The sequence below is a fragment of the Schistocerca nitens genome, chromosome 1 (assembly GCF_023898315.1).
Source record: "Schistocerca nitens isolate TAMUIC-IGC-003100 chromosome 1, iqSchNite1.1, whole genome shotgun sequence".
Lineage (NCBI taxonomy): Eukaryota > Metazoa > Arthropoda > Insecta > Orthoptera > Acrididae > Schistocerca > Schistocerca nitens.
This window is the reverse complement of record NC_064614.1, coordinates 463,908,147-463,924,182: the sequence shown is the minus strand read 5'-3', so window position 1 is coordinate 463,924,182 and position 16,036 is coordinate 463,908,147. Positions and strand designations below refer to the sequence as shown.

At 43.7% G+C, this 16,036-nt stretch overlaps 1 non-coding gene across 1 annotated transcript; it reads left to right on the top strand.

Annotated features, from left to right (window-relative positions):
- Positions 1-11,994: 11,994 nt before the first annotated feature.
- Trnak-uuu (transfer RNA lysine (anticodon UUU)) lies at positions 11,995-12,068 on the top strand. Its single transcript has one exon. It is a non-coding gene; the product is annotated as a tRNA-Lys (tRNA).
- Positions 12,069-16,036: the final 3,968 nt, after the last annotated feature.

Below are 16,036 nucleotides of genomic sequence, written 5' to 3'. Positions count from 1 at the left end.
TAAAATATTTTAAGAATAGTGTAGATTGGAATGAGATGTATAAGGAAAGACAATGTGTGAGGAAAGTAATGCGAAAATTTGATGTATTTCGTAATTAGCACAGTCATTTCTGTCAGTCTTTGTAAACACCTTCCACGAGGTATTATACAGGAACTTCATTTAAAAATGTAAGAAGTAATTTTAGTGAATATTGAGGAATTTCATTGAAAAATGTAAAAAAATAAGCTGAATGAAAGGGAGTAAAATATTTACTGAATGACTGGAACAAGGTTAAAAATTTCTTGCATTCAGCAAAGGTTCTTTCAAGGTATTAAAAACATATTAAAAGATACAGGCAACGGCAAGTGATAACGAAAATCGGGTTAAAACCATCTGAGATGGGAAGTTTGAAAAATATTTTCTAAATGTAGAATAAGAAGTAGACTGAATAAAGAAGAAAGGCTACGTACGGAATCTGCCAAATAACAAAATTTCAAACAAATACAAGACGCACGAACATACTTTATTGAAAATAGCATAATTATAAATATCTTTGTAAACAGAAACTCATGTGGTGTTGACAGTTTTGAAAAGAATTGCCAAAAGCTGTTCTTATCAAATAAATATTTCTAAAAATGTGTTAAGGTAGTTTAATTAATTATTGATCAGTTTTCTTAGTGACTTATTTTTCAACAATATTCGAGGACACACTGTAGTGAAGAAAATTATCAGATTTCAGTAAAAGCAGCATACATAATCGGGCACAGATTGAACTTAAAAAAAAATTGCTCGACTAAGATTACTATTTGCACCTGCCTCTATACCAAACAACATAGTTTCCTCTTGGAAATTCAGTAACAATCGCACTGTATACTTTTCGATGAGAATACATTTATTTTAAGTGTCGAATACAATAATATTGTGAAGAATTCATGTTGGTACTCATGGGACAACCTTGGAAATTGTCGTTACAACATCAGTTACCTACGCTTCTGCCGACAAATGAGGTCACAAATAGCGATAAATACACGTCTGAACTCATTTGGCAAGATTTTCACATGCTAAAATGTTAAAGCTAATTTTTACCATCGAAATTTCACCAAGTGCATCTTCTTCATCTTTCCCAGCCGATGGTGTGACTACGAATGACTTGTCAATATAAAGATGATAAGCCCAGGTTTTAATGTTTGATCCCTGACAACATGCAACTTTATTGTACTCTGACGTTAGAAAGTTCTCCCACACTTGATGAGTTTTAATTCTGACAATTGATATAACGAGCTTTCACAATAATATATCAGTATGAATAATATTGCACGTTAAAAATTTAGAATAAGTTGGTTCTTCTCTATTAACATCAGGATACATAAGAAGTGGACTATTACTGTTACACGCAGACGGCGACTTCAGCCAGACGCGCTATTTAATTACTCCATTAGAGCAACCATTCCATGCTTAAAAAAATGAATGCCCGTGCAGTATACCTACGTTTCGTCAGTGTAAAATTAATATACTACAAATCAGTATTTGACGTGGCACTCGATACGTTACGTAATTTTTGACCACAGCCTCGGGTTACAAGGCTGTTTAAAATCTTGCCTGTTTTCGTTTTCCACACATCTATTAAACTAACAATTACACTTCTGAATGGATTCTAGAGACCAGAGACGTTACAAATGAAGAGGGTAGATGGGAGGTAGGGAGGGAGAATGACAGAGTAAAATATTATAATATTCTTTCTCAGAACGGGAATGAATTTAACAAGACATCTACACGTTACTTGCAGATTCCGCTATTACACATCCATTTTCTAGTAGAGTCTAAGTCCATAATTTTATAATCAGTTGCATAAAGGTGATTTGCAACATTATAATTCATTCGTGTATTTATCAAAAATGTATTGGACATTGTTGAGCTTCCTTGCATATATACCTGTGTCAGTATAAGAAGGTGTCAACGGACTTGCCGAAGTGGTAACACCGGTTCGCAACAGATCACCGAAGTTAATCGCTGTTAGGCGTGGCTAGCATTTGGAAGGGTCACAGTACGGGTCTGTCAAGCGCTGTTGGTAAGTGGGTTGCCCTCAGCTCTTGTGAGATCCATTGAACAGCTAGTTGACAGCGAAGTAGCGGCTCTCGTTACGAAAACTGACAACGGTCGGGAGAGCGGTGTGCTGAGCACATTCCCCTCCGTATCCGCATCCAGCGACGCTTATCTGCTGAGGAGGACACGACGGTCGGTCGTTACCTGCAGGCCTTACGAGGCCAGTTAGGACGGAGTTTCGAGTATTACAGGATACGTACGTTTACAATGTCAGTGTCCGGATACCTTTTCTGAAGTAACAAGCATTTCACAGACTGTGAGAGGTGGATGCAGGAAACCTTGACTCCCTGAAGCTGCGTCCACTACGAGGCAACAGTTGTAACATTACGACAAAAAGAAGGAATCGTAAATATTTATAAGTTTCACATGTTAGAGCAGAGAGTTATTCGAACACGTGGAAGTAAAGTACTGCGCTACCGAAGTGTTACGCCGGGCATTTTCGAGGCCACTCTTAAACGATTTCAAAATAGCGGGCGTAAATTTTGTACACCACTGACTCGGCCCCCGGTAACGATATTACGGACTGGTCGACCGCCATCCGCCGTCCATGAATAATCCGGAACTCGGCAGGCAGCGGTGCCCCCTCCTCCCGTGTACTGTCCCTGTACCTTGAAAACATTCCATTCAGGGCAACTTTTTTGCATAAATCTCCTCCCGCGCGATGAAAAACTGCCGCATGAGAATTATGGGTCTCTCAAACAACTTTCATCACAGAGCCCGCACCCGAAGATATACGGACCGAGAGCACTGGCTGGCTGCGAATGGAGTTTACGCATGCGAGATGAGATGAGATGACGGGCGCTGCCGTGCGCGCGGCCCCGCGTCCTCGACATGAGGTCACGTCCCCGCCGAGCTAGACGACGAGCAAAACGCCTCGCGCAACCGGGGGCGGGCCGCGTGCGTTACGTTACTGCACTCGCCGCATCCCGCAAGCGGCCACCACTTGCCTACCGCCTGACGACGCACGTGTCGAGCGACGCCGACACGTTCTGCGGTAATGAGTTTAATAGCCGGAATATGGAAATTCAACCGTCGCTGGAGAGAACAGGTAACGTCCTGATCTCAATATTTTCAGGTGCTCGAAAAGTATGGATTAACTTTTAACGTTCGTTCGTCAGAGACGTCATTATAGATAGAGCGTTAACTAGGAGAGGAAAGAAGAGTGAAAGGACCACTGTCTGGTTGTAGGAACCAACCCGGCATTCACCTTAAATTTTCTAGAAAAACAACGTGTAACTACCAATATGTCATATATTCCTGAATTCAATCAAGTTTTGTGACTGACTGAATACATTTTTTATGTAAAATTCTCCTCCTCATTCTCCGTATCACTCACTCTACATAAATACCGGGTGATCAAAAAGTCAATATAAATTTTAAAACTTAATAAAGCACGGCATAACGTAGATGGAGAGGTAAAAATTGACACACATGCTTGGAATGACATGGGGTTTTATTAGAACAAAAAAAAAAAACAGCCCATATTGCTGGACGCGTGAAAGATCTCTTGCGCGCGCCGTTTGGTGATGATCGTGTGCTCAGCCGCCACTTTCGTCATGCTTCGTCTCCCAGGTCTCCAGACCTCAGTCCGTGCGATTATTGGCTTTGGGGTTACCTGAAGTCGCAAGTGTATCGTGATCGACCGACATCTCTAGGGACCCCAATTCCTCACCATACCTCCGGACATGCTTTACAGTGCTGTTCACAACATTATTCCTCGACTTCTGCTATTGTTGACAAATGATGGTGGACACATTGGGCATGCTATTCTGATCAGATGAAGCGCCATCTGAAGGACATTTTTTGAACGTTTGTATTTTTTTGGTTCTAATGAAACCCCATGTCATTCAGAGCATGTGTGTCAATTTGTACCTCTCTATCTACATTATTCCGTGATTTATTCAGTTTCAAATTTATACTGACTTTTTGATCACTCGGTATACTCGTATATATCTTTCTCTCCCCTCCCCCCTCCCCCCTCCCCCTCCCCCTCTCCCCCTCTCCCCCCCTCCCCCTCTCCCCCTCTCCCCCTCTCCCCCTCTCCCCCTCTCCCCCTCTCCCCCTCTCCCCCTCTCCCCCTCCCCCTCTCTCCCTCTCTCTCTCTCTCTCTCTCTCTCTCTCTCTCTCTCTCTCTCTCACACACACACACACGCACATACACGCGCTAAACATCTGAAATACCAATAACAAAAGTAAGGTTTCACACCCCAAAAAAAGCGCTAAACGAAAGAAAGGAACACCATATGTCGGCAGAAATCTTGTGCTTTGTTGATAAATTATACCAAATGCAAGAAATGACAACAGCAAATTAAATAAGTACTTTAACACCTCAGAAGAATAGAAATAGTTTCTTTGTTGGCAGATAAGCTGCAGAATGTACTCGTATGATAGATATAAAGCAACAAGTATACATTAGTTGTACAATCATCTGGGGTATGCGAACAAATATATACAAGCATTATTTCCAATATGTAGTATCCTAGAGCAAAATTTTTAAGCATAGCGTAAGTGAACAGCATATAATGCCTCAACTCAGTGACATACGACGTAACGGTATACCATCTTCAAGCTAACCTAAAATATTCGAGGGTAATAATCACTCCTTTTCAAGTATAAATTCTTTTGAGTCAAAAATTCATATTACCTACACAAGAGGTTAACATGTAACAATATCTTGTCGGAAACAAAATAAACAAAATCCCGCTGAATATAGCACACAAAGTGCTGAAACATGTTTGCATAATAGCAAAATTAAAAATCGGTCTCTTGCAAAGGGCGGAATTCCTCTTCAGATTTACACAGCACGAAAGCGAAATGAGATCTACAACATCCAAAATATTATTACAAAATTACATGCTAAATGCCGCGACGAAAGGCATCCTTTGCATTCTCAGCACATCTCCGAGGAATCCTTTTTTACGTTAGTCCTAGTCCAGCAAAGTACGCAGGAGAGCCTCTCAGCACTATGGAAAATAGGAGAAGAGTTGCTGGCGGAAGCACGACTGTGGGAGCGGATAGCTCAGTCGTTAAGGTTGTTTCCCGGCACACAGTTTTAACCTGTCAGGAAGTTTCAACATAAGTATATGTTGACAACGCAACGGGAACGTAACGTCACCGCCCATAGCATGTGCTTATGGTTGGATAATGACCACTGACTGATCGAAACCGGTTACTACGTTGTGGAACGCGTCTGTGACTGTTGCCATAAGAAAATAAAAGAACTTAATTTAGGATAACGACTCATGGATGTGGATCCTGCTACTTCCACAACTACTGCACCACCCTGCTTGATGAACTGTTCCACTGTGAAACATATCTTGCTCTTGTTCTTCCATCTACCTATTTATCTCGTTTTATACATGTATCATTTAAAGTCCCACGCCGCGATTTCTGTCTGCATGTTCGGGAAAATCTCAGGAATTACTGTAAATATTTCCACTAATACATGGACTGATTGGTGAGTCTGGGTAAATAATTTGCTACTGCTACGTTAGACTACTCGCCCGGACGTAGATAATGCTACCCGTGTAAACCAAGGGTGGGTCTCTAGTAGCATATATATAAAGGCTGATCAAAATGTTTCCGTTTGAGACCGTTGCTGCAGCATATACACAATATACCGCGACACTTATGCGGATATATAATCACCGACATGTAGACAAGGGATTAGTGTGGCATTCGTGTCTTTCCAACGTGCATGCGGTAAATGTGTAAACTTGGACTATAGCCATGAAATAGCGAAATGCCTCCAAAAAGGACCAACGTGCTGCTATTCTTTTCTTGATAGCCAAAGAACAAACTCCAGTAGACAGCCAGGGGTGAACGAAGAATACGTTTGGGGCAGCACGTCTGTGGAAAATCACCGTTGTGTAATGGTGTGCCAAAGGGTGTTGCTGCTTGATGATAGGGCAGTTCCCCATATCGCAGTGTCGTAATGCAGTAGTTTTGCCAAGTCAAGTGGGAGACACTCGAGCATCCACATTATAGTCCTGATCTCTATCGATTCGATTATCGCGCCTTCAAGGATCGACGATTCCTGTTAGGCGAAGAAGTGCAGCAGGCAGTTACGAACTTCTTGACACAGCAGCAAGCGGTTTTTTATTTTCAAACCGCTATCTTCAACCGGATGCGTCGCTAGGATGATTGTATCAACGCTTAAGACGATTTTACCTGGTTGGCACCTCGATTCTGGGCCGGACGGCCTTCGAAAGGAAACATTTTGATCGCCCCATATAATAATAAAATACACAACAGAAGTAAACAAATCCAATTCTTACTGCCCAGGATGTGAGAATACTTATAAAGATCATACACTCACTTTTTGAATATCTAATATGTCACATGAGCACGTACATTCTCTTCATTTACCTTCTCATATACCTAAACACACTGGCACATGTCACCTAAGTTACAGCCATTACCAAGCACAAGACATTCACCTTGACGTGTGTGGAAGCTCTGTTTCAAAACTTGTTGTATTACGACGAAAAACATGAAAGAAAAACTGTCGTCTCTTTGAACAAGCCATAATCTGAAATGCTACAGAATAACTGGAAAAAGAAGAATACAGCCCTGGCCCATTGTCAGTTTTAGCTCAGTTAAAGAAAAGACAAAGGCACACATCAACTGTAATAATAATAATAGTAATCAGTTACAGTTACCTGGTGTAGTGAACACCTTTGGTCGCCACGGCAGTACAGTGATTCAAAATGAGGGCAGATTTACCCCAGATGAGGAAAGAGAATGTCAAAGCCAGTGGATAAAAGATAGATGAATGTGATAAAATTATTTTTACGAGGAATTTCACCCATAGTTTCTCATCGGAATACGCTTACCGCAGCAGCTAGCAAGTTAATGATTGGTTAAAAGTGGGGCTTCTGCTTTATACATAAAGATTCGAATTTTTAGAGTTGAGCGGTATTCTGATTTGGATTTTATCCTCGCAATACAGACGTAATTCCATATAATAAATAATTTCAATCAAATAAAAGTAAATAAAAGGAGGCAGCATAGTTGTCAAACACTTAACTCCCTTTTGTTAGGAACAGTGGTCAGACCCCCCCCCCCTTTGTCCCAACCAGATTAAGGTATTGTGTGGTTCACCTAAGTCGCTTAAGCCAGATTCCGTGCCGGCCGCTGTGGCTGTGTGTTCTAGGCATTTCAGCCCGGATCCACGCTGCTGCTGCTGCGGTCGAAGGTTCGAATCCTGCCTCCGCCATGGACGTGTGTGATGTCCTTAAGTTAGTTAGGTTTAAGTATTTCTAAGTCTAGGGGACTGATGACCTCAGATGGTAAGGCGCATAGTGCTTAGAGCCATTTGAACCGACCAGATTCCGTGATAGTTCCATAGAAAAGGACACTGTTAATATCCTTAAAGCTACTCGTCCAGTTTGAGATTCAGTTCAGTCTCTACTGAACTTGCTAGGACCGTAACCTATAACATTTCATCCTTCCCGTTACCACATCTCTTACTGTTTTACCTAGTCGCCAGCTCAAACTTGACCTCCAACACTTCACATCTCGAGAGACATTTCTATCAGTTCTAGACAAATACACGACTGTGCAATTTGCTGAATAAGACAAGAACATTTTCTTTACTACGATAGGCACATATTTCGTTGTACAATCAACCATCTATTTTATGTTCTACGTGAGACATACCACTCACTCATTTTTCTGAATATCATTTACAACTAAAAAGCTTACTTAGCTACAAAAATCATGGGATACCTCATCGTGTTGCATCTCCTTTTGCCCTGCGTAGTGCAGCAACTCGATGTGGTGTGGACTTCACTAGCCATTGCAAGTGCCTTGCAGAAACATTGAGCCATTCTGTCTCTGTAGCCGTCCACAATTGCGAAAGAGTTGCCGGTGCAGGATATCAATTATGTCTCAAAAATTTCCTATGGAATTCATGTCGGGTGATCTGGGTAGCCAGATCATTCGCTCAAATTGTCCAGGATGCTCTTCAAACCGGAGACATGGCGCTTTGTCATCCTTAACAATTCCATCGTCGTTTGAGAACACGAAGTCCGTGAATGGCTGCACATGATCTCCAGGTAGCCGAATATAACCATTTACAGTCAATGATCGGTTCACTTGTCCCAGAGGACCAAGTCCATTCCACATAAACGCAGCCCGCACTATTATGGAGCCACCACCATCTTGCATACTGTCCTGATGCTAACCTGGCCCTTGGCTACGTAGGGTGTGCAGCACACTCGAACCCAACCATCAGCTCCTACGAACTGAAACTGGGACTCATCTGACCAGGCCACGGGTTTATAGTCCTCTAGAGTCCAACCAACATGGTGAGGAGCCTAGGAGACGCATTCTAGGCGATGTCGTGCTGCTAGCAAATGTACTACCGTCGGTCGTCTGCTGCCGTAGCCCATTACGCCAAATTTTCCTGCACTTCTAACGGATACGTCTGTCGTACGTCCCACACTATTTCTGTTGTCTCTACTCTTATTTTACGCAGCGCTAATTGACTGTTAGCACCGACAACTCTAGGCAAACGCTGCTGCTCTCGGTCGTTAAGTGAAGTCCGTCGGCCACTGTATTGTCCGTGGTGAGAGCTAATGAATGAAATTTTATATTCTCGGCACACTCCTAACACAGTGGATCTCAGAATTTTGGATTTCCTATAGACAAAATGGAATGTCCCATGCGTCTAGCTCCAACTACAAATCCTCTTTCAAAATGTGTTAATTTCCATCTTGCTGCCGTAATCACGTCGGACACCATTTCACAGCCGGCCGGTGTGGCCGTGTGGTTCTAGGCGCTTCAGTCTGGAACCGCGTGACCACTACGGTCGCAGGTTCGAATCCTGCCTCGGACATGGATGTGTGTGATGTCCTTAGGTTGATTAGGTTTAAGTAGTTCTAAGTTCTAGGGGACTGATGACCACAGATGTTAAGTCTCATAGTGCTCAGAGCCATTTGAACCATTTTTGAACCATCTGCATATGTGCACATCCCTATCCTATGACTTTTTTCACCTCGGTGTATATGGTCCGTTAGTGTTCTAAGGAGTTTGATTACGGATGGAGAAGCGGGGTTAGTAATTGAAAGCAATGTTATCTTCGGCTGCATGGAAGGGTTCTGATAGGTACAGAATACATTGTACGTTAAAGTGGACCATCCAGTGCAGCACAGGGAAGACTGTATTCTGTTATAAAATCGGATCTAGGCCGCAACCGAAAAAAATTATCTTTTGGAAGGACTTTTAATTTTCAGTAAAGTGCAAATATTTAAAAACCGTTGTCTGAAACGAGTGTGTATGAAATGTTTGTCATCTTTTTGGTACTCTTAACACTGTTTTCCACCCTCTTCGATGTTCACCATGCGCTTGCTCCTCAGGGAAGGCCTACATGGCGACACTGTGGATGTTCATCTCGACGTAGAAAGTATGAAGTAAGATTGTCTTCTCAGTCCCCGGAGAAACCAGACGCGAAGACACTTTCTAGAGAAATGTGCTCCGTTCTACACACGGCACGAGCAGACACCAGTATACTGCACTTGAGAATCTTTCTGCATTCCAGCACAAGGTCGAGGCGCCCGCCGTCCCGCGACCTAGCAACACACAATTCACTCCTAAGCGCTGGCAGCAGGCGCATACCGCGGGCATGGCAGAGATAACAGCACAGCCGCTAAGCCGTCTGTGTGTTTTACGCCACTGCCTGCTGCGCCTTACTTACTGAGACTTTCCCGATGGGCTCTTCTTTTATTTCGCAACATAGTCTCGATGAAAAAGGACGTTACCAACGAAATGCCCTGCGTATTCCATGATGGTCATTATATTGTCAGCTTTGGCCATAAGTTGATTCCCTAAAAGATTTCTCGATAAGAATTTTGACCTCTGCATAACACTATGGTGCGCAAACCACTTTTCCTCATCTCTTCTCCCCGGTATCTATCCTCCTTAGATCACAGGAGAATAACTGAAGAATGCTACTAAATTTAGTGACGAGGGACAGCAGGCAACGCGAAGTGCGACTTTAAGGTCACTTCCAAGTAAATTATCCAACGGTTGCCAATTAGAGACATGTGTCTCATAAGAGACTTTCAGCTGTGGCGTAACAGTACCCAGTCCTGAAACGAAATGTTTTATTCCGATTCCTGTCCACTTGTAAGCTAAAGGATTAATTCCTTCCAACCCAAAGTCAAATTTCCCAGTTAGTGAACTCGCATAGTTCTGTGCTATTCATACAGCACAATGGCAACTGCAAGCTAGTGAATTCACGTAATCTGTACGATCCACCTCATGTATCAATTCGTAATCCTTCAAAATCCAAATGATTCCTAATCTTACGATGTGTATGTACCTTTTACTGGAACAATTCTTGAGTTAAAAATGTTTTATCGCAGAGCTACTTTTTCCGTGTTTCCTGCTATATCGGTAGTCAAATGTATGATTTCCATACATAGTGCGTCTGACTTTCATGTATTTCCTTAGAACACTTTGTGCAATTGCCAACACAGCTGTCTCCGAAATCTTATCTGTACACTATCTACATAGTGGTCCTTTTGTTCTGCTTCACTTTTATCTCGCGTTTTCAGCTATCTGTTATTTTGGATCCTTGTCATAATAATTCTCTGTTCTCTTTCTTTCATGTTTTCATGACTGAACGTAATTTTAAAACTGTGTTTTGCTACATTTCGGAACTTTCTGTGGCGTAAGCTTTAAAAAGGTACTTTTGATTCTCTTATTGTTTTTGTAGTAAAGACATATCGGCAATTACACCACTTTCTGCACTTTCTTTTTTCACGCAAAACAAGGGTTAAACGCATTTACTATACCGCTTGTACCAACTACTGGCACACACATTACGATTTTAGCTGAAGTATGTCCGAAACTTTTTCACATTAACTACACGGCTGTTGCAGCAGTTTGTAACAAAGTTCATATTCAGTGGGCCTTCTTTTTAGTGGGATTCGATAGCACTTCTGCACAGGAATGGAGTAATTTAGCACTCGTCAAACGCTAGTGTCAATATTGACTCGTAATACTCTGTCGAATTATTACAAGTGAAGACCGTAATTACGTACTACGGTTGGTTGGTTGGTTGGTTGGTTTAAAAGAGGGTTGGGGAGAGACCAAACTGCGAGGTCATCGGTTATTTCTCATTCGATTTGCTCCTCAGTTCACGTCATGGAGATGACTGAATCCATTTTCTGTCATTTAACCTACGAGAAATCCGTACCAGTACCAGTAATTCAATCCAACTCAGACAGTAATATTGATAATGGTAATATTGATTATTATTATTATTATTACATTATTATTATCATTATTATAAACTCTAAAACAAGAAAACGATGCACCACTAACGAATTATCTGAATGTAACGGTTATCTGTAGATGTGATGCCCAGACAAAGAAATGGTTACCTTTCCAGAAACATTGTTTTATCTATATATGACGGTAGTATCTGTTCCCGAAAGAACAGTTACCGTGGATGACCATGCAGCTTTGCTAGAAATGAAATGATAATTAAATGGACACCCTAGCTGCAAACAGGCGTTGATGTACTTCATTGGCGACATGTTGAAAATGTGTACACCCACCCGGGATCTCCTGCTTACATGGCAGACGCTCTATGCATCTGAGCCACCGCGGGCACAGAGGATAGTGCGTCTGCAGGGACGTATCCCTGTCCTTTCGGGAACAGATACTACCGTCATATATAGTTAAAAATATGGCTTCCCGGCCATTGACCTTCTTGTGCGAACGCACACGCTATGCCCGAACTCGTACGGGACTTGGCAGATTAATCTGCCACGAGTAATAAGTATGATGGGCAAACATCTATTAGGCGCACTACGAATGTAGTGGGGTGGACATGTAGGGAATGTGGATCTCACGGGGAGCGTGCAAGGGTTAAGTCCCTGCAGACGCACTCTCCTCTGTGCCGCGGTGGCTCAGATGGATAGAGCGTCTGCCATTTAAGCAGGAGATCCCGGGTTCGAGTCCCGGTCGGGGCACACATTTTCAACATGTCCCCAATGAAGTACATCAACGCCTGTTTGCAGCTAGGGTGTCCATTTAATTATCATTACATTGTTTTATACCAGGGTTGGAACTTAAATAGTGGCAACTATTTATTCACAACCGATACAAAAGAATTACATGTTTGCATCTGTTACTGACCTTCAATGTAGTCAACAGCGTTGTGTAGAACCCGTTGACAGCGATGTGGAAGGCGTAGTATACCGTTAACAGAGCCTGTTCTGTTGATGGTGCGCATGGAGCGGTCTACTGCCTGTCGAATCTCTGCAACAATTCTGAAGCGAATGCCACCAAATGGTTCCTTCATCTTCGGAATCAAATCAAAGTCACAAGGACTTAAGTCTGGGGTGTATGGTGGATGGTGCAGTACTTCCCAACCCCATCGATCGAACAGAGCAGCCACAGCTTGCGCTGTTTGCGCCCGCGCATTGTCGTACAAAATGATGGGTGGGTTGCACAGAGAGTGTCGCCGCTTCTTTCACAGAGCTCGTCGCAGGTGATGCTCCAAAAACGAACAGTAATACTGTAAATTGACGGTCTGCCGTGAAGGAACTAATGCGCTACGATAACATCATCACAGTCGTACACGAGAATCACCAGCATGCTTCACCATACTGGGGCTCTGACGCACTTTCGACTTTCGCGACGACCTATAATGATGCCATTCGTTGGATTGGCGTTTCAGTTTTGGCTCGTACGGTGTGGCCCATGTCTCATCCAGTGTTACGATATGGCGTAAGAACGCCTCTCCTTCGCGCTCATAGCGCTCCAAGTGCATGTGGGAAGCGTCGTAAAGCATCCATTTCTGTATTTCCGTCAAGTCATGCGGAACCCATCGTGATGCAATTTTTCGCATGCCCAGGCTTTCCTTCAGGATGCGAAGCACAGTCGTATGTGCTTATCCGGTTTCGTGGGTGAGGTTACGAATGGTATGGCGTCGATCACTGTCCACTAACGCGACAACAGCATGCACTTCTTCTTCAGAGGCGCTAGGACGACTTGCCCGATGCATGTCTGCCATTACCCAATGTGCCACTATTCTGTACGGCAATGCTGATTCCCCGCACGCCTCTTGAAGACCTTGATGACACTGTCGTGCAGTACGACCTCTGGCACATTCACTCTTGATCCAACTCCGTTGTTCCTGTTTCGGAAACATAGTGACACCGTTACTTTAGACCGATCGCTCACAAGTGACTGTGTTTCCCTCCACCGTGCGCACGCCTGTGACGTGGGACGGGCGAGTCCATTTGCTCGGAGGTAAGGTAGGTATGTCAACAACTTGTCCCATCAGCGACAATAATAGATTCGATTGCATAGTGTCTCCACAGCAGTATTGCCACTAATTAAGTTCCAACGTACGTATATTGAAGAGAAATAGCTTCACAGATTGAGAAAGTCAATAATGCGCTTGTCCACCTCGGACCCTTATGCAAGTAGTGAAACGGCTTTGCGTTGACTGATAGAGTTGTTGGATGTCTTGCAGAGTGATATCGTGCCAAATTCTCTCCAATTGACGCGTCAGATCAACAAAATACCAAGCTGGTTGGAGGGCTCTGCCCAAACGCTCCAAACGTTCTCAGCTAGCCAAGGCAGGGTTTGACAAGCACTAAGACAAGCAGTAGAAACTCTCACTGTGCATGGGCGGACATTATCTTGCTGAAATATAAGCCGCAGATGGCTTGCCACGAAACGCTATAAACGGAACGAAGAATATCGTCACGTACCGCAGTGCTGTAAGGGCCTCGCGTATGACAGTGCTGGTTTTCAGGCCTCAAGTTGGGGGACAGTCAGATTAGTATTCCACCGTTGTCCGGGGTATCTCCAGACACGTCTTCAGCCTGGAAATTCAGCGATGAGTCCCACTGGGAATTGATCCCAGATGACCAGCGGAGACGTGTCTGGAGAGGCACCGAACAGACATGGGATACCAACCCGACAAACCAACCCGACAGTGGCCCGCCATACGGCCCGATAACCAGGAGTGGTGGTCTGGGGTGCAATTTATTTGCATACCAGGATCCCTTTGGTTGTCATCCCTGGCGATCTTACACCACAGTAGCACGTCGATGATATTGTTCGCTTCAGCAAGATAATGCCCGCCCTTACGTGGCGAGAGTTTCTGCTGCTTGTCTTTGTGTTTGCCAAATCCTGCCTTGGCCAACAAGACCTCTAACGTTTGGAGCATTGTGGGAAGGGCCCTCCAACTACCACTGGCAAGCCGAATTAATGCTTGCGTAAAGGCCAGAGGAGGGCCAGCGCGTTATTAATTTGCTAAATTTGTGAAGCTCTTTCGTTTCTGAAATATTAATCCTTTGCCTGCACGTACATCAGTGTCCTTACTAACGGAATGGTACATAATAAGAGTATACACATCTGCAACTGAATTAGAAACAGTCCGGAGGGAGAAAAACACTGCGCGACGCTGAATGGACTGGTTCTGTGTGTTACTTCACGGGAGTGTCGTCGCAATGTCTACTGGCCGTAAGCAAAGACAGACGAGCACAGGACGGGCCAGAGGTGCGATACTAGAGCATTTATCGATACTAGATCGTGAGTGTCCGACTAAGGAAACACTCGTTCTCTGGTGTCGTGAAGCCATTCGGGATATTTCTCGTACAGCGGCGTTAAGGGGGCACCGTCAGTGTTTCAATTAAGGACAAAACAGCCCCGCGAGATTCGCGTATATTGCGGCACAATGTATGAAATATGACGGCCTTGAATATCGCGGATAGTACCAGCGGATAAATGGGCTACTCTCTATAGGTACAGAAGGAGATGCACCGCGACTGTATTACTGTTCGCCACATGCCGCAAGACACCGGGTTTAGTACGGGTGCAATAATTTTCATTACATGCACGAAACATGGAGGAAGCTCACCTGCAGTGATGAGTTGCAGCACACACTGAGACCTGCCGACGGTTGGGTCTAAATAGGTCTAAAATCGATCCCCTGATACCTTATCGCTTTCCAACAGAGCACCGTTCATTCAGGTCGCACAAATAGGAAGGAACGTTATCGTCGACAGCCCCCACCGAAGTGACCTGACACCGAAGTTTAGGACCACAATTAGTGGTAGGCCGAAGGATTTTTCATGGTGAGAGGACTAGAAAGACGTGCCGTCACATTCATGAGAACGAAATGAGAAGTAAGAGTTTCCTTGTGTGGTGGCACTTAATGTGCGATGAAACGGGCTACTCGATACGTCTGCCATGCCCTCTCACCCGCGAACGTCACGACAGTACACTATCCTATCATTTGTATGCGTTTGTTCATCTGGAGCACTCCTCGATTCGTCTACACTATCAGTAAGACAATGCGTCACACCGTCATTTCCAAATTGTGTCACATTCGAATTGACCTCAGTTCTATCGAGCACGTTCGAGGCACTATTGAGTCCTACTTGAGTGCCTTGGATACATTTGGACCAATCTCTGTGACTGATGGACAGTTTTTGATCCACCCTGGTTCAGGGTGCCAACCCAACGTTTTCGATTTCTCGTGGAGTTCATGCCAGGACGCCATCATAAGGCGGAAGGCAAACCTATATCTTGTTAGACGTTTCTTTTGTAGTTGTTCACCTTTGTAAAACAATAATAATAGTATCAATCATTAACAGAGACGATGATTGTTTACAAAATTCTGTCAGACAGGCAGACACTTTGACTTTAGATTTAAAGAGCACACCTACACCGGCAATAATACAGCACTATGCTTTCATTAGCCACATTGACTTACAACTACTAATTTTGCAAAAATAAGGAAAATTATACTGTTAAAAGTTTTAGACCTGAATATTTAAATTACTAAAAGGAAGGAATAGGATAAACTCCGCAATGAGCAAAATGAGTGTGCAACAGATGCGTGTTTTAATATGTACGACAATCTATTCAGTCGAGATGTTCGTTGAATTCTGCATATGGGTTCCAGCTGATGAAGGGG